At 44.6% G+C, this 27,509-nt stretch overlaps 1 long non-coding RNA gene across 1 annotated transcript in view; it reads right to left on the bottom strand.

The window, feature by feature from the left end:
• Positions 1-21,423, bottom strand: part of LOC142360585 (uncharacterized) — a 76,027-nt gene extending 54,604 nt beyond the window's left edge. The window contains exons 1-2 of the long non-coding RNA XR_012763200.1: positions 21,347-21,423; positions 20,567-20,605 (exon numbers count right to left, since the gene is read on the bottom strand). This is a non-coding gene — a long non-coding RNA (uncharacterized LOC142360585). The remainder of the gene's footprint in view (positions 1-20,566; positions 20,606-21,346) is intronic.
• Between the last annotated feature and the right edge of the window lie 6,086 nt (positions 21,424-27,509).

The following is a 27,509-nucleotide window of genomic DNA, read 5'->3' on the forward strand; positions in this document are numbered from 1 at the left end:
ATTTAATCTAAATAACCCCCTGCTGAGTGTTGATCACAGCCTGTAGCTCTGCAATCCAGCCTCATCACAGCCCAGCCTAAATAGAGCTTTAATAAATACTCAGTTTAAATTCACTCAAATTCCAGCTTGTTTAGAGTATGATCTGTATTTCCAAACCTGTAATGGCTGAACTGAAAACTGGAACTTTGTGGTGTTTGGGGAATGCTGGATTTTCGTGCTGGGTCACAGAATCTCACAGAATCACAGAATGGTAGGGGTTGGAAGGGACCTCTGTGGGTCATCTAGTCCAACCTCCCTGCTAAAGCAGGGTCACCTACAGCAGGCTGCACAGGACCTTGTCCAGGCGTGTCTTGAATATCTCCAAAGAAGGAGACTCCACAACTTCTCTGGGCAGCCTGTTCCAGTGCTCCGTCACCCTCAGAGTAAAGCTCTTCCTCATGTTCAGACGGAACTTCCTGTGCTTCAGTTTGTGCCCGTTGCCCCTTGTCCTGTCAATGTGCACCACTGAAAAGAGTCTGGCCCTATCCTCCTGACACCCACCCTTCAGATATTTGTAAGTATGTATTAGGTCCCCTCTCAGCCTTCTCTTCTTCAGGCTAAACAAGCCCAGCTCCCTCAGCCTTTCCTCATAGGAGAGATGCTCCAGCCCCCTCATCATCCTTGTAGCCCTCCGCTGGACTCTCTCCAGTAGCTCCTCACCTTTCTTGAACTAGGGAGCCCAGAACTGGACACAGTACTCCAGCCTTCTGGTGTATCCACCACTCCTCCCAGTTCTGTGTCATCAGCAAACTTGCTGAGGCTACACTCTAACTCTTCATCCAGATTATTGATGAATAAGTTGAATACGACTGGGCCAAGTACTGACCCTTGAGGGACACCACTAGTTACAGGCCTCCAACTAGACTCAGCACTGCGGATGACAACCCTCTGAGTTCTGCCATTCAGCCAGTTCTCAATCTACCTCACCGACCACTCATCCAGCCCACACTTCCTGAGCTTCCCTAGGAGGATGTTATGGGAGACAGTGTCAAAAGCCTTGCTGAAGTCAAGGTAGACAACATCCACTACTCTCCCCTCATCCACCCAGCCAGTCATGCCATCGTAGAAAGCTATTAGATTGGTCTAGCATGATTTCCCCTTGGTGAATCCATGTTGACTACTCCTGATAATCTTCTTTTCCTCCACTTACTTAATGATGACATGCTTAGTGATGGTCTCCAGCTTTAGGACTGTTGTGAAGCCACAATTGTAGCAGCGATTTTGGCTGGAAAAAAATGGGATGTGTTTTCAAATATATGGTATGTCTACAGCTATGGCCAGACTCCAGTATTATGAACGCCTCGACGGCAGACCCACCATACTGCATCTCAGGTATGGGCTGAGAAGAGAGACCAAAATTGTATTTGTTTCAGCTGAGGTTCTTCCCACCTCACTCCCAATGCTGCTTTTTCAACTGGTTTGTTTGCTTCCACTTTGCCATATTCATTTTAGTGACGTAGGCACCTCACCCTGTTCTGTGCCTACCTTAAATCCCACTGAGCCACCCACTGTCACAGCAAATCCTCACTGAACAATAAAGTATTTACTGACATGCACAGGGGTCCAAACACGAGAAAATTAGATCTGTTCAAATCCAAACTTCATATGAAGCTGGAGTCTAAAAAACTGCAGGCACCATTTCTATTTACATGGGTATTTTTAAGCTCCCTAGAAACCCTTCTGCCATGCTGACAAGATATTTCTTCCTCGAGGAAAAAAGGGAGAGTGTCTGTTTGCAAGCAAATGAAAAGGCCTCACCCAGCCCTGGCTGAAATGCAAAGCACTTGCTGCTGCAAGAGAGCTGGGGCTGCAGTTGCTCCTTCAGCCAGATACCTCATCCAAAATAGCCCCTTCCCACCTGCCAGGTCCAATCAGCGACCCGGAGGAAGGCTTTCAGGGAGTCCAGCTCCCGTTCCCTCCTGCTTTAGATCCAGTGACCCAACGCTAACATCATTCCCTGCTACAACATCGGTGCACTGACTGACAGGGTCAGTCCTTGCTAGATGTCACTAAATCAACATCCCTCCGGGGGCTCTTTCCAAAGGGACAATACACTCTCTTGGGTGACCTTCGGAGTTCACAAGTGACTGATGCAGAAGCCCCGCGCCATCCATCACTCGGGCAGGAGGGAACATTTGCAGAGGGTCAGAATGGCACGGGGCTGCTATGAACTTCCTGCACCCTGCTTCCCCGCATACCAAGCCCCGCTGCTTGCAGGGATCCATCTATCAGGAGGAGGGAATAGAAGGTGAAGTCAATGCAGCCGCAGCGCACGCAGCAGAGGTCAGGCCCAGGAGGGAACCCAGAGTGCACACACACAAGAGACACAGAGAGAGGGCAAGCGTGTTTTCTATTAGCTGCCTGCTATAAATATTACCTTTCGGGTCAAATATTTTGTTTTGAAAATAGCCAAATCCCAAGGACTGCTTCCATCCATCAATCTAAAAGAAGGGGAAAGAAATGTCAATGCTTTCTTCATCTGAAAACTAGCTCAAAACAAACAAGGTCATGGCTGCTTCATGGCTAAGAGCGATGAGCAACTTCTATCAGCTCCGCTTTTGTTCCTTTGCCCAGTAGAGAAAAGCCAGATTTCTGATTCATGGAGGAGCAACTCCCAGGATGATACCTGGAGGAGCAGTCCCTCAATGTGAGCTGTGACCTGAAGTTCCTATGCAGCAGATCTAGAACTGACCAAACTGATTTGCGACGTGAACATGTGATACAGCTAATGCTCTACCACACGAATATCCTAAACCACATAACCAAACGTCAAAGATCACAGGGTGGATTAATTTGCCAGGAGATACGAATCTCCCTTGATTAACAGCTCCTTTACAATTAATAACTGCCTTGTTTAAAAGAAAAAAAAAGGAAAACAATACAGCCTCCTTCACCGTACATTATGTGTTGCTCTCCAAGGAATATTTGGTAAAAACCAACTGCTTGGCTGACAAGTGACACCTGATAAACAGCCCTGTTTTTCTTAACGGAGCTTTCATCAGGGATAGGAGCAGTCTGGGGGACACATATCAAGAGACTGCCTTCCGAATTCCCTCAGCCCCTCCTGTTTCAGTAGCTGCAGCAGCTCGCGGCCCCAGCTGCGGGCAGGCAGTCACCGGGAGCACCCCTGCTGCCCTCGTGCCAACGTGGGGACCACGCTGGTCACCTCTTCCACCGGTGTCTTCTCTGTCTGCCGAGCAGATGACGGCGGGGAGGCCCATGTCACTCCGCTCACAGCCACGCAGAGCGATGAGGGTCTGGGCACCACGGGTATCTCAGGTTCACGATTCTGACTTAGAAGCCCCCGTCCGAAGACATTCCTTGGAGAGCTGAATTTTCACTCATTCACACCAGGAGCTCAAGGGTGCCGCACTGAGTTTTGTAAGGCAGTGTGTAAACATCACAACACCAAAACCCAAAGCAACTCACTCCCCTCTAAATACACTATCACAAGCTTCACAGAGATGACTTTTTTCATTCTGGCAGCTGCAATTATGTATGACAGCCCCTCACAGTATATTTTTTATGGCCTGGTAAATACTCTGCGGTATATTTTGAAAAATAAGCGAAGGTTAATACAAGGAGACCACATTCCCACCCAGGAGCAGAGTGCCCTACCTGGCATGCCAGCTCTGTCCCATGAGTCCATGGGGTGGGAGGAAGGGGCTCTAGGCACACCTCACCCATCACTTCTCATCCTCGCAAGCCTCACGGAGAAGGCCTAACAGGCAGCTCAGGGCTCCAGCTCCTACCTCAAGACCAAATACACACATTTTCATCAACCACAGCCATGCCAGCAGTTATACTGCATAGCTGGTCGCTAATGATTTTTATACACCAGTGCAGCCAGCACTGTCTCAGCAGAGCTGGAAATATCAGTACTTTCTGGGATGGGAGAGGTGAGGAGCAGGACAGCAGAAATAGCTATTACCACCAGTTTGCCTGGATTGAAACACCGTTACACCCTCACTGGCTGCCCAGACTTCGGAGCCAGTGGAAGTGTTTTTGCAGCACAATGCTGACATCGTGCTGAGCTCCATCTCCAGGTGCAGCAGGGGGCCAGGAAGGCCGGGCACACAGGGCCACCCTTCTGTCCTGCAGCACCCTGAGTCGCCGCACTGAGAACGCACGCCAATGCACGCGCCGCAATGGTGGCTGTTCTGCCGTGATAGTATGTGGGACCTCCTTAAATTTCAGTAATCAAGTTGAGCATGTCCTTAACCAACTACTAAATAGTACTTTCTGCCATCTTTACAGAAAGTCTGAATGTTAAAGGAAGTGGGAACCCTCTCACATGCGTGCCTGACCAGCTGCCCTAACGCAAGCGGTACCTATGCAGGAGCTGAGCATCGTTTCTTCTCAAACCAGCCAACACCGTTTCATGGCTGAAGTACAAGGGCAAATGATCCATGTAACAGCTTAATTACATTAATGTGACTGGAAGGACATTTTTTACCTAGCAGAATACCTAACCACTTTTTTCCAAAACGTTAAGCTACTTAAAAGGCAGTGGCAGTGTGAAAAGAGTACAGCAGAAGGGCGGTGAAGTTACCCCGCTAGAGGCTCTTAATCACTTCATCGTGTACCATTTTCCTACCACGTCCACTACCTACAAAATACAGTATTGGAAGGTTTATAAAAATCTAATCTGTAAATAATTATGACTGAAAGAGGGGCACTGTCCTGTCTTACACTGCCAGATTAGGTATACCACAGCTAGCTCCCTGACAGTGACAAAATGCCTGGGCAAAGGAGGACCGTGCAAGAGGAAAGCACGAAAGAGGGACCCTTAGGTACTCGCTGTGTAGGTCTTGCCCCAGGCACAGAAAGTGGTAGGAGTAGCAGTGGGGTGAAAGGCAATGCTGATATTAAGAAAGGGTACACATTCAGCAAAAGCATGAATTGCTGTAGGTACAGAAATTGCTACACACACTGGGAACCAGAGAAGGACAGAGGCATCATCTTCCAGCTGCAGTGCTGCTCTCTGGCCAACCACGCATGAGGTCCCCCTGCCTCCTGAGGCATCTCCAGTGGGTCCACGTCTGCAATGAGCAGCTGCTACGCAATTATTTATGGCTGTTATGGCTCTCTGGTTTATGCGCTGGAATGGGATTATCCAGGGGTTTGCAGTGACTGGGCTGGGATGACGACTAGCTGGCTGAGGCTCCAGCCAACCAAGACAGAGATCACCGGGGAGGTGCAGAAGGCGGGTGGGGGTGGAGACGACAGGAAGGGTAAACCCACATCAGCCCTTCCACCCAACAGTACCGCCTTTTATACACAAATCAAGTTTGCAGCGCAGAGGTCTTGTTAGAGACAAAGCTGATACTACACCAGAGCCACATCAAAGAGCCTTTTTTCTTTGTCTGTGCCTGGTAAAGAGCGTGCGACCTCTTATTTCAGATGTGGATTTCTGACATTTACCATATTCTGGTCACCTCAAGAACAGGCTACTGTCGTGGCTTTACTGGCTTTGGTCCGTAAGATTACTCAGAAGTTGAAGTGAAATCCAGTACACAACAGCCTTAAGTGTGGCTTTATGATTGCTAATGCACAAAGATTTGTAGGTTGAATTTAACGCAACGGTATGGGGTTTTAACTGTAAATGCTTTCAGTTTCCCCAAGATATGCCTGCCTACGCTGCCACGATAGAATTCAATGGTGCTGTACGTCTGCATAAGATTACTGATATGCAAGCAGCAGCACGATCTAAAGGCTAATCTTTGGTCTGTAACCAGTTCACAGGGGAGGGAGACTTCTCTTGAGATGTCTTTTGCTATTTTTGTACTCTTCTCTCCGGTCGTCCTGGTTTTGCTTGGTTATTGAGACTGTTGGCTTTATATTTCTTGGTAGAGATAAATTTTACATTAAATATAACCAGGCAGAAAAAGGACCACTAGTCTGTGCATCTCTGAAGTAATAATACACACAGACCTCCTAGAAACTGTTAGGCACCGAATACTGCAGTTCAGTACTCTGAATTTGGTGGTTATGCTGTATATACCTCCTACATACAAAAGTTACACTGTATGATCATACAACTGTCAGTCCCCTCTACAGAGAGATGAGATACAGCAAGATAACCGCTTCTCACAGAAAATTCATACCTAGGAATTATGCATATTTAAATATACAAAGCTACATCACAGTCCCCAAGACAGATCTCACTGTAAAGTGAGCTCAACATTTCTCCACAATATAAAATAGTGTAGAAGATACTATCTCTACCACCACAAAAATGTTTTTTCTCTTTCCTATCATCCTCATTCTAAGATGGAAAGTGCTGAAAAGTTGTGGGTTTTTTCTGAGAATTATCCAAAACACAACAGTTTACAAACTTCTAAAAAGTTCAGCAAACATACTCCTGGAAACAAAGAGCTCTACAATGTTTCCAGCGTAAATGGTGCAGCAAGGTGCTGGTGTATGAGGACCAGAAAGTGAGACAGGAGTTAAGATGAACAACTTTGGTGAGATGTTCTCAATTGAGATACACCTGGAAAATAAGCTAAAAGCCTAAGTAACTAAAGAAGTAACAAACTTCTTTTTATTCTGAGAAGAAATACCCTTTTGTAAAATAGATATGAAGTTTATTACTAATTTACTACCAGCTCTGACTGCACATTAAGTATCAGCTCTTGCAGAGCTGACCAGTGCCGAGTGCAGCAGTATAAACAAGTTTATTTTTTCAAGTCAGGAGACATTCTGCTGCATTGCTTCCCTTCATTTGTTTCAAAACTCTGGAAAAGTTTGCTTCAGTAACTTCAAGCCACCCTGAGATACCAGATGCTCTCCTACTCAGATCCAAGAAAGGGACAGCAAAAAGGGGGCAGAGAGGAGGAGGAGAATTGTCTCAAAACCAGTTAAGAAGGCAGGAGGGGTTTTTTTTCTGCGCAGTGAAAAAGTTTTGTTTTGGGACGAATGAATAACGTTAAGAAATGTGAAACAAAACATGTCTCATCAAGGGTTCCCAAAGAAAGTCTGCGTATTTAAAAAAAATAACATGTTTTATTTTGCAAGGGACACTCTAAGATACTGTGCTTTGAGAATGATTAAAGAAATTAAAAGCTTAAAAAACTGAAAACTCTCCAACTCATAACCAGAACAACAAACAGAAATCATAACCAACAAAGTTAATTGCTTTGCTTTCCAGAACAGCACATTTTGGCAAACAAAATATTAGTCATGAAAAACCTCTTTAGCCTACTGCAGCTAAGGAGCACAGGACTGTTTCCCCAAATTTCAGGGCTAAAAGCGCTGCTGTGACTTGGTTCAGGTCACAGTACACCCCTCTGGCAGCGGGTGCTCTGCAGAGCTCCAGCTACACCTTATTTCCCTCCAATCACTCTGGAGACAGGACAGCCAAGAGGCAAGGGAGAGGCACGGAAATTCCCCGCCAAGGGGAGGAAGGCTGCAGGGAAGGGAAGCACGCCGGGAGTTTCCTTCTCATGAGGTGAATTTCCTGGGAGCCGCGTAGACTTGGGCGTTTGCACGAAAGCCGTACGCAACGGCTGCAGGACACGCTATCAGCTTTACTTCCATGAAGGGGAACCAGTAACACCACTGTGTCAATCAAATCTGGTTTGTGATGTACTTCAGCCACAATGTGTGTTAAGTAACCTGATTTTCTTGCATACTTCCCAAGTTATCTTCCCCCAGCAGCCTTAACACACATAACTTCAAACCACTGGCCAGGTAACCTCACTGATCATGGCTGCATCTTGATCTCTCTCTGCCTAAACACACACCACTCCCAATACCAATTTTTTTTTAAGTCCCACTTCAGTAGAAATCTCCTCCAGGTTGAAAGCTGAGGACTATTATCACTTGCCTCCGACTTTTTTCATCTATTCTAATTCATGATAGGACTTCACCACTACACTTAATTTAGTACGTTTGTGAAAGATTTTATCAAAAGAATATCCAAGGGTTTCAATTTTTGTTTTCATATATTTCTTTTCCCCTATTTTTCCTTCAGGAGAATCCAGAACACCTAGCAGCACGGTGCACCTTACAAAAACCGTGCTACTCCTCGGTATCTATTACAGTTCCTCCTTTTACTTACTAGTTACCATCAGTTAGTGTGAACAGAGATTCATTATGCTGCTGAATAATTCTTAGGAACATTATTCATGAATCTTAGGGGGAAAAAGCGTGACATATTATATCAGAGGTCTACTGCTCCCTGTGTTAATGCTGTACAGGAGAACTGAAGGTGAGTATTCTTACACCTACCACAGCCATTTAAGTCACTCTTCACTTTCTTTAGAAGTCTCCACAAAAAAAAATGCAAACTTGGGTATGTGTTTTAATGCACTTCATAAAGCTTTTTCATTTCATTCTCTGGGGGAAGGAAAAAAAGGAAATTTGTTGCCTTCTTCCAATTCCTCAACTTCATTAACTGGCAGTGAGTAACTCCCGGATGGTTATTTCCCTCCATCACCCATTGTGGTGAAGCTGACACAGTAATTCCCAGCATACAGTTGCCAGGAAAACCCCCACGATGTGTTAATTTTCATTATACAGTGCTAAAAGGATGTGCAACCGCGGCTAAGGAGCTATCACCTGAAGTATATTATAGCTTCAAGAGTACGAATGATTGCATCCATCACACCAGTACCTCTGGCAGAAGCTGCGCTGAGGATGCCAGAGGAGGGGGTGCCAGTACTGCACAGTTACTCCGTCTGCCCGAGCTGGATACATACCTCTCTTGCATCGGCAGCAGAGTGACATTGCTATAAAAAAATACTTGCCTTTACCACCTGACTCTCAGTCACAAATGCACCTGCACTTTTAAGCTCAGTTGACCAAATGACAGCAACCGTTTAAACCGTACATTCCCCCTTTTGAGGGCAGCCAGAGTTACTGGGTACAACCCTGCTGCCGCTCAGGCTGAGGACCTTCAGACCTCACCTCAGCACTCCGTGATGCAAAGAAAAGCGAGGAGAACAAACCCTCCGCGGATTTTCAGCATATGAAGTCGTCGCAAGAGGTGCCCAAAGAAATCATTTCGAGCCAAACAGCTGGTTTGATGGCTCCACTAATTCCAGGCCAGGGCTGTTCCTGTTGCGCTGAAGAAGGCCAAGGCTTGCTGTCAGGCGGCCGGATTAGCCCCCGCTGCCCACTGAGACCACCGCTTGAGTGTAGACGGGGAGGTGGAAGGAAACATAAGAAGGCGGCATGTGCATAACCAAACAGGCTACCTTGCTGAAAAGAAACCCCCTAAAGCCACATTCTGCTTCATTAGCACATGAAAATAAGGTAATTGAATACTTCATTCTCCCATCCAGAACCAAGATCCATCACTCATGGAAATGGAGTTTTGATAAGGTGGGGTGTTTAAATGAGGCAGAAAGAGTCTTTGAGTGTGTGTTACTCTGTTTATCCGAGAGAAATCCCACTTAAATACAAGCGAAAAAGACATAAAAATCACTTTATCCTATGAATCGCTGGAACACAACAAAGCCCCTCTGAGGACAAAACTTAAACCCGCCTCAACATTATTCTGAGGACAGAAGGCATTACGCTTGTTGCTGCGTGTATTTTTGTATCAAAATCCACCTTTCTCTCTTGGGTTTTTTTTCCTCCCTCCTCTCCTTCAACTCTCCATCTCACTATCTATTTTTGCTGGGTTTTAAGGTCACATTTATCAAGAGATGAAAACTGAAGCCGTTGGCAGGGCAAGGTATTTTAATCAGACTTTTGTTGTTGTTTTTTTAAGCTATGCATGTCACACTCAGGTTTTGTTGGTTTCTTTTTTTCTAAGTTATGCATGTCACATTCAAGTTTTGGGATTCTGATTTTTTTCAGCACTTCAGCTCACTACCAAAATAAGAAAATAAATTTAATAAAATATTTAGCATTCCCAATTCCAGACTCAGACAGCTCCTACTTTAGTTCTTTAGCCTTGTTTTAGGAAAAAAAAACCAAAACAAAACAAACAGGGAAGATTAAAAAAATCTAATATTTAAAGGGCAAAAACATAAGCAGAAAGTGTTTTATCTTCTTTAGCAAGCGAAACAGCAACAAATTCATTTTCTCCCACTGGCTGATCACCTTAAGTATGAAGCACAGCGAGTGGCATTTCCTCCAGAAAAAATATATTTACGTAAATACTGCAAATAGACTCCTTGCCTCAGCCAAAAATGCCTGCTATGGTATTGCCAAGTCTTTTGCAGAAAGCAGGAATTAGTGAGGCATAGAGATAGACAGACTGCACCCTTGTTCCTTGGGTTTAAGTTAAAGTGGTATAGTTTCCCAGTTTGGAAATTGTTATGCTGATACATTACTTCCAAACACAAAGAAAAATAATACAACAGTACACACCAGTCACTGGCAACCACAAGGTTTTTGATAACTTTTAAAACAAACACCACCAACCCCCAGGCCTTTTCACAGTGATGCATAAAACATCCCCAGTTTTTCTCTTGCTCTCTCATGTGTACAGACGTGATAAAACAGAGAAATGGCTTCTCTGCTTACAAAATATGTGTAATAACCACAGTGCTAGGAAAAGAGCTGCATTTTTACAACACTTTCAAGGTAACTAAACTGTGCTGGTGCTAGGGCCTTGCTACCATTCCCCCTTCTCCAGGCTGCCTGCTCCTGCCACATGTTTGCTTCTGGTAGTGGAGTAGGTCTGCTCCTGCAAAAAGCCATTTCAGGGAGATAACCCTGCAGAAAGGTACTTGATTTTCTGTGCCTTAGTCTGCAGGTGAGGGCTGTAAGGTGGCTCCTACGGAATCAGCTGTGAGCCAGCTCTAGAGCAAGGGAGAAGGCAGGAACTGGAAGGAAGGAGCGAGCTTAAGCTGCTGTGGACCTGCAGCTTTTGGAGCAATGACACTTCAGCCAAACAGCCGAAGATGGACTAGATGGAAACCTGAAGGGCTGGGACAGGGTCCAGTAGGCAAACATTTCCCCATCCCTGCTCATAGGTGACATAACAGTGGGAAAATTGAACCAGTTAGCATCAGAAGGCAAACATCCTTCAGCCTGAAGCCCAGGAAGCGATCTTTAAGGTAACTAGGTCCTAACCATATCACAAGCTTTGAAATCCATATAGCAGCATCACTTTAAAGTTAAGTCGCTACTTCATAGCTTGCCAACCCAAAACATAGGGGGCTGACAAGGAACCACGCTGCCGCTTTCTGAATAAGCAGTGGGCAAGCAAAGGAGAAGCTGGGCTGAAGGCTTTACCGGGAGGGAATTACACTACTCCAGCCTTGTGCTCGCAGCAGCACGTGCTGCTGTTGCACCGCAGCAGCCATAGGCAACGGCAAGGCTGGTAACCCCTTCTTTGTGCTGATGGCTGAATAGGCCTTCTAAGCAAAATTAGCAGGCCACGAATTAACACCCCCTTTACTGCCTGCCAACAGAAAGCAAAAATAAAATAAAACCATGTGGCCGAGGGTTGTGCGAAATGGTGTCACAGGCCTCACTGCATATTTTCCCCACCCTCTGACTGGGAGAACACACTGTGAAAACAGTGCAACCAAAGCAAACATCTGCAAATTACACCCAGCTTGTGATTTTCTGTGGAATAAATCCGCATAAAGCAAAATGAGGACTCGATCTGACCCTCTATCTTAGAAAGCATATCTTAAACCAAACTGCCCGAACAACAGTCTTTATCGCCTAGTAAGATACCGATTTCCCAGGCCTGAGTACAGTAAGCAAACAGTGCGCCTCAGGAATTCATCCAGAGCAAACTGGAGCTGCAGAGCCCACAGGGAAAGAGAAAAATGTGTATTATCAAAGCACTAATAACTTTCCACAACATGTTGAGAAAAGATTGCAAGAGGTCTTACGCACATGGAGCACGGAGAGCAAGCTAAGCTCTTGATGACTGTAGTTACCCAACACCCCTGGCTTACTACTTCTTACCAAACGTGCCCCAAAATCAGACACACGAGCAGCTTCCCTCAGGCCATGTCTACACTCAGATTTCCATGTAAAATTCTCACAGTGCTGCTGCTGGCTTCTTTGAGCCAATGGAAAATTCTTCCTGAAATTCCCTGTCGCTGACAAAGCCCCAGCGCTGAAGCAACATGATAAATTATATTATAAGTTGCCAAGATGTCTATCATGACCAAAATGTTAACACAACAGAAGCAGAAAACCACTGAAGACTCTGGTGAGGGTAGTTTTGACTCTCATTTAAAACACCTTTGTTATATAGAATCAAGTCGGATGTGTTACTGAAGCAAGCAAAAATTTGACTGTAAATGTCTCTCTACCTTAATAAATTTAAAAAGCTAGTATTTCTGATTTAAGCAAATTCAGTTTAAAAAGATGGGAATTACTGCCAGGTGTAACAGCATACATTATTATGACACAAACATGTACCAGCACAAATCCCACGTAACCTACATAAAAAGAAAGCAAGCATAGTTCTACTTATTCTGCATATCTAAAATTAAATCTAAATCTTTTTTTTATCTTTTTTTTTTTTAACTGTGTTTAACAATAGAGGAAGATTTAACAGGTGTCATTGTTTCTCCCAGGTGTAATAATCTTTTTTATTTGCCCATGTGAGAAAAGAGAAGCCATTTAATGAACAGGCTGAAAGTGATGATTAATTAAACAACTTCCAGGGCCTGGGGGATCCTCCTCCATTTGGGATACATTTCCTTTAGCTGTAAGCAAACTGGAAGGCAAGAGACAGACTCCTCCTCAGCTTTTTGTTTTAGCTGGCATGTAGTTGTAAAGGGTCGAAGATGCTTAAGCTGGTATGTGTTTGTAAAGAGCTGAAGATGTTTCTCAGTTTACTTGTCAGCCTTTCTGGCATCAGTCATCCAGGAGTAACACTCACTGCCTCAAAACACAGTATTTTTTTTTTAAAGTGCTGTGACAAAATCCCAGCACCATCCAGTGCAAGACTGGACATCAATTTTGATATTTAAGCAGCAGCACTTGCTGATAGTATTTTGTAATTTAATCATTGAGACCAGAATCTGCCTCTTTTTTAACTGAGTATCCATATGCACTAAGTGAACCCCTGAAAGTAAGTCACCTCACCAAAGCAGGCTCATGACTGATTTTCTAGTGAAAACTTGCAAACAACGAGCAAGACGACAGGTCAGAGTTGGTAAGACGTGTGGCCCCTTTCCCTTTTTCTTACTACAACACCACCTAAGGGACCTTTGATCTGAATGTCAGCGGTGAAAATACACAAACAGATACTCTCTTATTATATACTCACAGGTGTACATTCCTAAAACTGTTACATTCCATTACCTTCAGCTGTGCTGGAAAACAATACCTTCAGAAGTTGACCCCTTCTCTCCTCTGATTGCAACTGGTATCCAAGTACAAGGCATCACAGCAAGCGCGGTATTCTAAACACCAGCAATGATCACACCAACAAATCCAAGCCGCATGTATAAGGACGGGGCCAAAGTGCTGGCTGAGGTTCATCTGTATTACTTACACTGTGCACGGCTTTACAACTCGCAGAGAAAGGGTGCTTCCTATGCTCAGCAGGAACACTTCTAGGCCAGCCAGCTGGAGTTTTGATGCTGAGAAGGCTGGATTTAAGGCTAACTCGATTTGATTTCGGCAGTGCAGCAAGAATTAGAAATCTTGTTGAAATAGACAGAGCCCCTGTGGACGCTCAGATCGCTCCCCATAATCACGTGCAACAGATCATTTGTTTGGACTGGGGCTATTGAATGTAAAAGCACATCTTATCCTTGCAGAAATAATGATCCTACGTTTTAAAAATCGGTCTCCAGCTTCGGCAGCTTAACACAGCACACAGTGCTATTCTTCTGTTAAAAATGTGCCAGTATACTTCAGTAACTGGAAAGGAGGAAAAAAAAGCAGGAGGAATTTTTCCATTTTTCTCTCCGATTGTTCTGCGCGGTGTTTATCAGCAGGCTGGTACTGCGTCTCCTTTTGTTAGAAAATTAAAAGTTGAACTGCAAGCATAAAAGCCACCATGAACCATGCAGTAACCTTCAGGCATTTTAAGAGCAGCTGAGGTTAGAAGGGCAGCTCCTGACTCTAAACAGCACCTATTGTTTCTCTTGCTTCTTGAATAACAAAAGCGGAGCTGAAAGCTATTTACCTGGTTTTACCTCAGTCAGATCTCATTTCCCCCTTTATTTTCAGTAGATGATCTTATCAAATAGTGTCATTTCTAACAATTGCTTTGATCAGATGTATTTCTTCTGGGTTTATTTTTTTATTCCATTAGTAAGTTCTATAACAGATAACAGCATACGAAGTCACAGCAGAAGAGCACTTAAAAGACTTTCAGATTCTGTCAATGCATATTTAAATTAAGGTTATTTTTAAGCATACAGGTTAATATGCTTTCATTTTGAAATCACGAGGGCCATCTTAACAGTACAAGGCTCTGATCTTGCAAACACTCCCATGCGAACAACTTTCTGTCTGCACCGTCCCATGTGTTCCCCTGCCGCTGCAATCAGATTCACACAACTGGACACTTCACTTGCACAAATGTGACTGCAGAGCCAGGGTGGAAGGGTAGAAACTCCCCATCTGCCAAACTTTTGGGTGTTCCGCTACTCGGTGTAGTGTGTCCAACATATTAGTCAAATTGTTTATAATGCTGAAGCAAAAAAAAAGTTTGATTTCAAAAGAAAAACCTTACATGAGTAGGCATCATGCAGAGCTTTTGTGACTGGCAGGGAGTGATCTGTAGTTAATACATAAAATCCTCTGAGATCTAGCCTTAAAAAATCATCGCTACAGACAAAAGCAATCCACAACATATAATTTCTTCCACTGTTTCACAATATTTATAAAATTTTAAGAGAAAAAAAAAAAAGTGTTTTTCTCTTTAGGAACAAAGTTCAGACAAAACCAATCATTTCTAGCTATACTGATCTTCACTTAAAAAATTATTCTCTTTTTACTTTATCTAAATCACTTCCCAACATCCACCTTGTCTTTTGTACACTTCGGCAATTTCTTTAAAAAAGTAAAAAAAAACCAAAAAAACACCACACCATCATTACCTGAAAATATGTAACAGAAACCATTCTCCAATTCTTAAAGTGCTGCTGTTACAATCTTAAGAAGCTGAACAGATAAATTATTTTATTTTAGCTATAAATTAAATGCTAGTGAAGTATTTGCAACCCTAAAAACACCGTTAGAAATAGCAATCTACAATGCAAGTTTATGGCATTTGATTCTTCAACATTAAGTGCAGTTTGTAAATACCATACAGAAGTTAAAGAAAACCATTAAAAACAGTGAAATAACAGGACTTCCCTCTCCTATGAGAGCATCTTATAAATTTGTATTTTTAGGAAATCCTTGGATAAAAATCTGGAGGTTCAATTTTCCTTACCGTAACATGCTACCTATGAAATCTGACTTCACTGAATGTTATACTAGCAGGACCAGGCTCTTAATTCAGTATTATACCAGATCCTCAGGCGCTGTAAACTGTCATAACTCAACTGGAGCTGATGTCCCACTAGGACTAATTTAAGACCTGCAAAGTGTTTCTGACAATAAGACAGATACAAAAAAACCCAACTGAAAACATGTCTTCTTGCACAAGCTGAAAGTATATTGAGGAGACATATTTTTGAAAACAGCTAACTCTTACAGCCTTACAGTCAAGTTTAGAGAGAGTATTTTCACTTTCTGCAAACTGTATCACCGACAGAAAATAAAATCAAGACAGGCTCTGAAACGTGCTTTACTTTCTTGGCATCAACTCTTGCCCTTTTGCAGCCCTATTTCCATCCAAAGTTTTTCCTAACTACAAATGAAAAGGAAAAGCAACATCTGAGTGCCTGTAAGAACTAAAACTACTGCATATATTATTGGTTTTCTGCCTATCTTTATTGAGTCACTTGAAATGTTGTAATTACTTATATTTCCTGCTTTAATAAAATGTTGGTGAAAGGTTTAGTTACTACGGTCCTTTATAGCTCTGGAAGAACTGGCAAGCTGGAAAGAGGAAAGCAACTTTCCAGTCAGTTCAAAGGAAATGGAGTATGCTCATTTCCACTTGCAAAATCCACTCTTCATCAGACTCTGGAGACATTTCTGTGTGACCTTCTGCAGTACAGCATCTGGGCACAATATTTTCATCTTCTTACTTTTTTTTTTCACTGAAAATATTATTAGTTTATAAAGCTCAGGAAAAACTGGTCATAGGGTGAGAAGACGTTTGAGCAAGAAATGTATGATTAGGCAGTTAATCACGTTCTCCTCATAGCTGCTGGGGGATGTGTGTGTTAGGATTTATGTTTCCTTCGTTGCTTCCAAATCTGAACACACACACACACACACACACACACACACACACACTCATAAGTGTCCCATCTTTCTTCAAAACCATCAATTTTGGGCAATCATCTAACAAACTTGATTAATTTTCTGCACTACTTAACAAAGCAAGTTTTGTTAAAAATATTTATGCTGAAATTCTAAAAATGGCATTATACTTCAATAGGAAAGAACAAGTTTTAGCTTGAACTTTTCAAAATGAGTGGCTCTCTACTCAGAAACAGTTTTCCCATGTCTAACAAGAACTAATTTACTAACACTGCCTTCAAAAATGTTTATTAGAAGCTTGGAAGATAAAGAAAAATCATTTATTTCTCCTCTTTACTGCCCAAATATTATTTGAGTCATCCCACCACACAAGATGTACACACTCAGCATTTTCAATTACTTCATATAGATGATGCAGTTTAGTAACTAAAACATTAAGACACTTGGCAGACACAATAAAATTCTGGGAAATAGATGTGGGGGGCCATGTTTCTAAACTTCTGCACATGACACAAATTGCTATTACTGGGGCTACTAACAACAGTATTTAGGAACCTTTAATCACAAGCACAGTGTGATCAGGAAGCTATTTACAGTACACCTGCATCCGACAAGCTAGACAAGACTGGCGTGTTTCTGCATATACTGACACTCCTTTTCAGCTGTGATTTTGAGGAGGACAGCTACCTTCACAGGTCTGAAGAGGAGACTAGAGCATATATAATTAATAAAGCATACAACATCACGCAAAAGAAAAGCCACCAAAGGCTTGAAGGAAGACGAAAGTAAGGAAACGTTATCCCATCTTCATTCCACGCTTCTGGAATGTGGGCAGATCATAGTAAAAGTTTAAATGGCAAGAAGATTAAAGGAAAACTGTTAAAGCCAAAAAGGACACTCACATCATCTGGTGTAAGTCAGCTGTGTCTCTGCAGACTTCAGTGGAGATACGCTGATTTACGCCAGTTGATGTTTTGGCCCGACAGCTTCACAGAAGATAGTATCGATTAAATGTGTGTTCTATTTCGATTAAAAGCTTCTCTCACCATCAGAGCACATTTTGCCCCAGCTGGAAGCCATGCTGGCATTTTTGGTTTTGCTAGAAAGTACCCTATAGGCAAATTCCAAAATAATAATTAAAAAAAAAGTCTCCATAATTTGTCAACTACTGTTTGTTATTATTTATCAATTTTTGGCACACACAGGCATGCCAGGCACTTTACAGAAAATACTTTTAAGACAATTCCCTGCTCTGCAGAGCTTAAAAGACAAGGGCTAGTCCGTTCTGCAAACACAGGGCATTGCTTTACCAAAAATTATTCCAATTACTTCAGTGGCACTCCTCACAGTAGTAAGACTGTGCTTATTACACATGCTAGCAATTTCAGGTCGTAAGCGATGAACATGGCAAACATGGGAGGATAAAAGAGAAAGACATTTTGGAGAGAAATGGTTCGGAAACACTACATCTGTAAATCTTTCTGAACCTGAACACTATGCATTTAACATTCACAGTTTTCACCAAAAAAACCCCAAGTCTTCAAGCCCTTGTCTTTCAGAATGTCCTTATGCAAGTACATGATGTTTAGTGTGTGGTTTCTAATGTGATACACTGCTAATTAAGAGAGCCTTAGCACTGGCTTTAAGAAAAAAGAGGAATCGGCAACAGTGGCAACAATCCTTGAAGAGTAACACCCACATGGTTTCAAGCACAGCCACCCAGCCCCGCACGGAGCAGTACAACTGCAAACCCTGACAAGCCTTCCGCCCAGCCTTCAAAGCAAAAAGAAAAGTGGAACATGAGGCCAACTGTGAAACTGAAAGAGCTATCAGGTTTGAGGAGGGCTGCAGGGAAAAAAACTCATAAATTACAGGGCTTAACAACAAAGATCACTTTTAACTTCACATCCTGAGTATAGGAAAGCCACTATCATAATTTCAGAGCACCCAAATAGGAATGATCTCTTAACTATCAAAAAGCATTTATAGAAATACAGTGCTTTCACATCATTGAGTATCTTTCCAAATGTTACTTGGAACCAACAAAAATTTAATTTTAATGAATAGGGCAGACCCATACTGTCAATGAATGACTGAAATTAGCATATTAGCATATATAGGGAATATATACAGAAAGGCACATTCCCTGCTTTGCCCCATTCAGTGAGCCACAGGAGTTTCATGACTTCAGTACTATCTCAGGTTGGGTCTTTCACTTTTATAAAAGCTAACACTTAAAAAATTTTCATTGTGGCTACAATATGATTTGCAACACATAAAGTGGGGAAAAAAAAAATCTGTCAGACCTTCATTTGTACAAGGCTTTTAGGAAAGTGATGATTTTTATTATTTACCTATTGTTACTTTTAAGACATAGGTAGAATCTAGATTTAGCAGGTCTGAAAAATCAGGAAGATGAGATCTAGCAAAGATATTTTTATATCTCAAAATATAAATAAAAAATAAAAATCATGATCTAAGCAATCATACATGCAATTTGCAGTTAAACTGTCAATTGTACTACACTGCCTCTTCTGTAGTTTCATATTATGTCAGAATCTTTTAATTGTACAAGTGGAAAAGTCAGTATGAGTACTAGAGGTACTCAAAAAACTTTCAAAACTCCCACTGTGCAACAGCTTACTGTTTGCCAGTGTGCATGCTTCTGAAATTGTATTACCTGCTTTTTAAAGATTACTTATTTCAAATTCATGGAACAATCCTTTTCACTTCCATCCAAAATGCTTTGCAGGAATTACAGGGTGTTTGAATTTATTAGACATATTATACTGGCTTGCCTACTTTATGTAAAATTATTTCCTCTTTTTAAGTGTTTGGTAAGTACTCATTTGAAGGATGCAGTGTCCCACATAAATTTACCACTACAGAAAAACTTAAGAAAATGACACTGCTAGCAGTAGAGTCCATGGGAACACTTCAGCATTAGAAATTCTTTCAGACAATCTAATTGGCTCTTATTTGCCTGAAAGAAATCACATATTTAAGAGGAGAGAGGTACATTCTGCAAATTCTTATAGTTCATCTGGAATCAGCATTTAATATTTACCAATTGGAGCAAAACAAAGTTCAGCTGAACAGCTGAGCTAGGACTTGAGTTAATTTGACATCCACTATTACAACCTGGAAGTTCACCGAGCTTATTAAAGACAACTACTGTGTGATAAGGACAGCACAGACACTATTAACCATGTCATTTAAATTGCTTGAGTTGGCATCGTGCCCAAGTCCTTCGGATCAGTATATCAACACACTTGTTGCTGGCAGGCACTCATTTAAAGGGGGGGGGGGGAGAGAGGAACTCCCTCAGAACTGAGTGCGCTGTACAGATTTCTACAGTAACTCATGAGAATAAGCAGTATTATTCAGTCTTTGTATTTTTGATTCCTAGACAAAAGAATGACAAAATAATGACAATCAAGTGAAAGATGCTGTTCTTCCTTAGAAAAAAATACTGGGAAAGCATTTTTACAATTTTCATTTGAAATTACTTGAATTTCCACTTACTGGAACAGCGTATTTTGCTTGTAACTGCAACGCTGACAAACTAAAAAAGATACCGCCACCCCCCATCACTTGCTCTGCCAAATTTTATGATCCCGTATCTCTCCCACTATTGCCTCCTCCCCAAGATCTCCTGCTTTCACTTCATTAAGCCTGGAGGGAGAAGAAAAGTTCTGGTGGCTGGACAGTTTATGTTCAGAAGTAGTAAGAGTCATTTTATTTCACTTCAGACAGAAATCGTGCCACAAAGTAACATAACAACACGTTTGGGAAAGCTGCTATTAAGAAGGTACAAGGATATTTTTTTTCCCCAATTCGTACAGGAATTAATACTAACATCTTTGTCAGAAACAATCTACATATTCAGTTAGGCATATAACTTCCATGTGTAGAAAAGAGTCGCAACAGAAACTTTTCTCATTGTACTCTTCATCTCCTGTTTCCCTAAGCTATGTCCCGATTAAGAAAAGAAAGGGTATCCCTTGTTTGGAAGGGAGGAATTCATCAGCTCTAACAAGCCTCTCGGTGCATAAAAGCAGCTTACTTGTTTGCTAAAAAATGCTGCGCTTCCCAACATCCACCCCGTGGCCAGCAACAGCTCGGCGTTCTCCTGCCTGTCGCTTCCCTGGGACGCAGTCCCACAAGCGCGCTGGCACTGCGGGCCCGAGCGGCAGGCAAACACGCAGGTAGCCGCCGTACGTGGCCCGGAGGATGTGGTTGTTGGGGTAAAAGGCTCTCTTACCTTCCACAAACCGTCCTCCGGCGTCTTCAAGGGAACGATCTGGAAACACAAAAACAAAACCCCCTAAATTAAACAGCACAACCCGCAGCCAGCCCCGCTGCTTTGCCGTCCTCCCCAACACACCCTCCACTTTCCCACCGCTTGCACTACAAACAGCAACTTTCCCGTGGCATTTACTTTTTTTTTACTGGTGAGCCACAAAATCGCCCGCTCGCCCAATTAATGTGAGCATCATCGTTTTCGTTTACCTTTCACCATCTCCAGGGAAGGAAAGCGGAGCGTGGGGGGGGCGGGGGGAACAAAAAAGCAAATGCATAAAAGAAGCTTCAGAAACACGAGTTTCAACTCATTTACAATCCCAGATAAAGGTTAATAGTTAAACTCCTTCCTCTCCCTCCCACCCTCACAATTATTGATGCCCTTCAAGAAATGAGATGCTTTTTGTTCTCGTTTACCAGAGGCTAGACAAACTGTCAACATCTCCACTTTATTTACGGGTTGAGCAAGAGCAGTTCCTCAAACACCAACATTTTTACGTTAATCCTGGAGAGAATCCACTTCTCTAAAACTACAGAATTTGCCAACTTCTGTAGTATTTATTTTTAACGAACGAGAGCCAGAGCCTTGAGCTATCCTCCCTGCCCTCGGAAGAGAGGAAAGGGGAAAGTGCGGCTCCGCTCTCCCGGCTTTAAAGCCCTTTCCCCCTCCTTCCCACACCACTCAGCCCACGGTCACTCTCCATCCAGACACCCCCCCCCCCCTCCCCTCCCGATCCCCCACCTGCTCCACGTCCAGTGGGATTTCAAGGGAGGAAACAAAATCTGCCAAGTGGTTCCTTTCGGGCGATTTCTTCAACCCGTCTGGAGGTTTAAACCTGAAAAACAAACACCTCTATTGAATGCAAACTAAGCTTTGGGGGTTGCCGAGTTAATTCCTCGGCAGACAGCTACTCTCAGTGTCTGGTTACACAAACATACCTACAGACAGGTTGGAGGGGAGTCCCTCAGAAACCCGGGGGGGGGGGGGGGCGGGGGGAGAAAAAATAAATCAAAATGGGCAGAAAGGCTGGAAGAGAGGGGACTCGGGAGGGCAGCGGAGCGGGCAGGCTGGAGAGAGGGGAGACCCGCAGCAGGAGACAGGTTTAATATCGGGATGGGACGGAGAGAGTTAAAGCAAGGGGCAATCCGGGAAGGGGCAGAGACCCCAGAGGTCTCAAAGGGGGATGGGAGGGGGGGTGTCCTTTCGGGTGGCGGAGGTAACGAGTTTTTACGCACAGCCTAAATAAAACAAAGGAAGGAACAAACCCGTCCGGCCGCGGCGGTGCGGACGAGGAGCGGACTGCGCCGGGGGCGGGCGGCGGGGCGGGGGGGGGGGGGGGGCCAGCGTCGGGTGTCACTGCCCGCTGCCGCCCCGCTCCGCGCCCTCCCCGCCGCCCCGGCACCTCGCCCGCCCGCCCGCCCGCGCCCGGTGAAGCCGGCGGTTGCCGTGCCCGCCCGCCCCGCTTACCTGCCGCTGCCCCCGGGCGCCGCGGGCCGGACGCGCCCGCCGGCCGCCGGCCCCACGCCGCATCGCGCCGGGCACAAAGGGGCGGCGGGGCAGGGCCGCGCCGGGAAGAGCGGCGGGGCAGGAGTAACGGTGAGAGCGAAGTGACAGCGGCGGCGAGGAGGAGTCGGAAAATTGAAAAAATAATAATTAAAAAGAAAAAAAAAAAGAGAGGGAGACGACCACCCTAATAAGCCGCCGGGACCATGCCGGAGAGGCGAGTCCCTCCCCCCGGGGACAGCGCTGCGGGGCGCGCTCCTGCCCTGCCCCGCCTGAAGGGGACGCGGCGGAGGGGAGGGGAGGGGAGGGGGAGCCGCCCGCCCTGCCCTGCCCTGCCCTGCCCGGCACTGCCCGGCACTGCCCGGCCCGGCCTCCGCGCCGCCGCCGAGGGAGACGCCGGCGGTGCGGGACCGCGCGGAGGGGGGGAGGGAGCGGCGAGGCGGCGCGGGGCCGCTCGGCGCTCCTGCGGCGGGCGGGGAGGGGGCTCCGCAGCCGTCAGAAGTCATACCCACCCCCCCACGCCCCCCAGTCCGTTAACCGCCCGCCGCAGCCCCCTGCGGCCGGGCTCCTTCCCGGCTGTCACATGGCGCCGGCCGCCACCCCCAAGGGGTTTCGGGAGTCGCTTCGCTTTCGCTTTGGCCGCGCCAGGGGGGCTGCCCGCGGGGGCCGCTGCCCCGCTCCTTCCCCCGGTCCCGAGGGGCACAGCGGCCCCCATCCTCCACCCCCCCCCCCGTCAGGGTCTCCCCTCAGGCCCGGCGGGGTGCGGGGATGCCCCCGGGCCCGCTCGCCCAGCGCTGTCAGCCCTCCTCTCGCCTTTTAAGAAGGTGGGGGGGGGAAAGTATAATAATGAGGAGATAAGCGGGCCGGTGGGAGCTGCTGGCTGGGGAAGGGCACGTAAGGCTGCAGCCGGGGGGACGGGAGGAGCAGGGCACCTCAGAGCAGCAGGCAGGGACGCGTTCCCCGGCTTCTGGTGGGGCTGGCAGCGTGTGCGTCCCACCCCCCCCCCCCAACCTGCTCGATGGCTTCGGGCAGTTTATCGGCAGGAGTTGGTGAAAATGCCGCTGGAAGGCCAGCGCCGCGCCTTGCGCAGGGCGGCTCGCCTCGGGCCACCTCCTGCGTCCCTCAGGGGGACACAGCAGAGCCTCCGCAGGCCCTCTCCCCGCTTCCCGCCAAAACACTCAGCCCCCGCACCGACGGGCGCGGGCTACCCGGTGCCCCACCACCCCGCCTTTGCACCGGGGATGGATCTGGCCCAGTGCTGTATTTTTTTGAGCTCAGACTAAACACTTCCCCGGGTGGGAGGTGCACTCAAAACAAGTATGTCGAATGCCGTTGCCTCCCTGCTTGGTTTTGAAAGAGCAATTAAATGGGAAAAGGGAGTTACGACTTCTGTCTCGCTCCCCTCTTTTACTGTAGACACCCCACTCTGGTGGATGTGGCCCTCCTGTATGGAGGAGATTTTCTGCGAGCACCTCGGGTCTAAACATCGGTCCTACGCAAACGGGAGGGAAGAGAGGCGAAAAAGAGCGGCAGCCTCCTCCAGAGAGGCTCTCCCGGTGCCTCCTGTGAAATGGCCATCACCCGCACGGCGCTCGCAGGCAGGCGGTCATTAACCACGGAACAGAGCTGGTGGCTCCCAGCAGTTCCCAGAAGACACGGTGGCACTTACTTCACTATTATGGCTTCACGTGCTCTGTGCAGAGACAGCGTTGTGCTGAGTGAGTCAACTGGTGTTATGTCCTTGTTAATGCTTTTATGTAAGCTCTTTCACTCTGGCCTCCTCTCAACAGTCATCAAACATGGCACAACACACGTTCATCGCCTTTAATGAGCCGGCCTGTAACCACCTTCCTCGGAGCCGTCGTCGCAAGCACAGCAGCAATCCCGTGGGTTCCGTCGCAGTGCGGCTGATGCGAGTGCCAACCGTCAGGCTGCTCGCACGCTGTGAAGCACTAGCACGCGTTCGCACCCGGTTCCTCCGCACCTCAGCCTGCTCTCCCCAAATCTCTGGCGTGCTTTACACAGCATGAACAAGCAAAATGTAATTACGGTGGGTTTTGTTTTGGGGTTTTTATTTTCGAAGAGCAGTTAGATAAAAGATTACCACCCAGAATATGCATTCCAGTGACAAAAAATTAAGTCCCAGCACAACATATTTTAATATTCTGTTACTGTTTCTGAACTACAACCATTAGCCTTGAGATTCACTGTTAAATGGAACAAAAATGACAGTGGCAGTTGTGTTTGTGTTTCTTCCTTTTTTTAGTGTTTACCGTGAGGCAATGCGAAGCACTGAGAAATCAGACTGTGAACAAAAACGCTCCCTCAACAACCACCGGGTGCATGGCCTGTTATTCTGAGTATTGGCTAACTTGAACATTAAATTGCCATTTGAGACAAGTTCTGTATTCCACAACATTCATTATCTTTCCTTAATTTTCTCTTCAGTTACAAGGCTGAATTTGACCCCCTGTTTCTCTGCTAGAAACCCCCATGAAATCAAGAGCACTAAACAGCAAGATATTGCCAACAGGCAAAACAGAGTAGAATGTGTCCCTAATTATATAGTTCCCTCCTTGCATCCCCTCTCCGGTGACAGCATGCTCACTACCCAGGAACAATGGCCCGAAGTTAAGAGAGAAAACATTTTACAATAAGTGAAATACGGGGAAACAATAGCCTAATTTACCAAATAAGAACAGTGAGATATCATCCCTGAAAAGAGTTGAGAGTAATCCAGATAAAAGAAGAGAGAGTGAAGAGGTGATCAGGCAGTCATTCAGGCCTATCTTCTCATGCTGCCTAAAGATTAAATCTGTCCCAACAAAACAGAGCAGGGGCTTGGAATAATGTTATCTTCCCTCTCCTCCCTCTGCCCCCCCTGCTGCATTTTTATCAAGCTCTATTACCTTCGGATGCCCGGAAAACAAAAGGAAAGGGGGAAAATACAGAAAGTGAGAGGAAGGAACTTTACTTTTTCCTTTTAAATTTAAAAAGAGCCACAAACCTATTCATTTGTTATCATGCTTTCATCACAGGGCATTTTAATCTAAATATTTGCAATAAAAAGAGCATCAGTTCTACTTATAAAAGGCTAGAATTAAAGGAATATCAAGTGAAGTATCCACAAGTGTCCATGATGTTTTAGGTAAACTGGGGGGGGGCTTTGTTTGTTGGCTTTTTTAACATCAGAAAAAGTGGTCTCAAACCAGTGAAACACATTCTTAAACAAGCTGATAAAAGGCTTTCCGTCCTCAAAATTATAGGGAGGAGTGCTGCCTAACACAGAAGTATTTTAATGATCAATAGCAGAATAATCCGAGGCAACCAAGACTACGTTCACACGTCAAGATGCACAGAGAGCGCACACCAGCATGCTGAGCAGCGAAGAGATGGGTGAGTGAGCTCAGAGCTGTCCCTTTATGTAGTTTTCACGATATTCTAATTAACCAACATTTATAAGCAAAAAGTGAGACAGAAGGATAAATTAAAATGTATACGTGGCACATATTTTTGTTTCCAAATGCTTGCAAACTCTGTTGGTGGTTTAAGTAGTTCTGAGGTTATTTATGATAATAGTATGCATGAGTCTAAATGGCATGCTGTTCTGAAGAAAAGAGCTGATGGAAAAGTGCTTTGGGGCAGTCTACACCCTTTTTTGTCCTTCCGCTATAAAGACAACAGATATGGACAAAATGTGACAAAAGTGTGGTGCTGTCGTAGGTGAGCTGGCTGGATTAAATGCAGTGTGGAAATATGGTCTTGCTACGGTAATTAGAGAAGAGCTTTCTGCTTCTCAACTAGACAGACTTCCTATAACCTTGGGCGGGACATTGTGCCTTACTTTTCTGTACAAGGTAAATAATATTTCTGTGTAAAGCAGTCCTCCGTACCCGAGCAATTGTAAGGATCGTTGCTCTCAGCTTTGTAACCTGCTTCAGCAATCCCACATGGAAGGTGCTTGCTCCAAAGCGGCAGGGAGTATATTTAAGAAATTTCCTTCCCTCTGAAATTTCAGTTAGGAGAGCTATTGATACTGAAGCTCAGTCTGTACCGAGGGAGAAATTACTGTATTAGAGTCCTAGAAATTTCCTGCCTGTTTTCTTTCTAAACTTCAAACAGCTTGAATCTACTGAAGGTGTTTTCTTCAGAGTACAACACCCCTACCCTTTTTCCCTTGCCTAGAATAGATGAGTGTTTGGAAAGGCAAAGAAATAGTGTTGCAGGTCTGTAAGGGTAGTGGATGAGCATCAGTAGTTATTCCTGGCTTTATTTAATTTGAGATTTTAAAAAAAAAATTGTTAAGTCACTGTGCTTGTCCAAGGTACTTAGAACACCAGATATGCAGGCACTATCTGATAGTCTGCAAGCCGCCCAGATGTGTTGAATTAAAGTTATTCTGATTAAAGTTAAGGAACAAAAATAAGAGTCGAACTTTTCTCTTTGTAGTTTTAAAGAAATTTTACATTGCATGCTTGTACTCTTTTCTAGTTCCACTAAAAACAAATCTAAGTCCCAAAATTGGAACACAAATACAAAGATTTCCTGTGGCAATTACTTGAATTGGAAGGGAAAGTCAAACCGACTCTGGCACTTGTGAAGAACCAGATGAACGGTCATGATTCTTATTTTGAATAGGTTGAAGAGGAAACAGTTTATCGTTACACATTATCACTTAGGCAGTGGGTAATGTTTTCAAAAGCTCCCAAGTCCTATCTTCAAAAATCTGGGCGCTTAATATTTTTCTGACAGTCAATGAGACACCCGAATTCACATACGTGCTGTAAGAACATGAAGAAAAGGAAGAAACATTATTTGGTTTATTCTACTTAATATTTTAGTGTCATATTTGGTACTTCTATTCTGTGAATTCAGTTCGACTCGGTGCCAACAAGCCGGGCTAAAAGCTGTCCAGGAAAGAAAGCTTGCTCTGGGAGAGATGTAAAAACACGGGAACGATCATACTAGCTCAGTCCAAGGCGTATCCGATATTCAACCTCAAATTATGGCTGCTAGAGGCTGCTTCAGAGGAAGCTGCAAGAAGCCCAACAAAAAGCATTTATAGATTAATCGTGTTTCTTCCTATCTCCTGTTACTTGGAGATGAAGATTTGCATTGCTTCTAAGTGTGATAATACAAAAATATTCTTATCTTGATTAGGAATATAACTCTCATTATCCATATAAAATTTTTCCTTGAATTCCATCAAGACCTTGCTTTTCACGGCATCTGATGACACTGCGTTCCACAAGTTAACTACGCCTTGTACAGAAAATTCCTAAGATCTCTTTTCCATTTCCTCTTGTCTTGTTTATGTATTACTCATACAAGTCATGAGGGTGGCCAAGAAGTTCCTAATCTACCTTGTATAACACACATTATATTTTACACATCTGTGTTA

The sequence above is a fragment of the Opisthocomus hoazin genome, chromosome 2 (genome assembly GCF_030867145.1).
Source record: "Opisthocomus hoazin isolate bOpiHoa1 chromosome 2, bOpiHoa1.hap1, whole genome shotgun sequence".
Lineage (NCBI taxonomy): Eukaryota > Metazoa > Chordata > Aves > Opisthocomiformes > Opisthocomidae > Opisthocomus > Opisthocomus hoazin.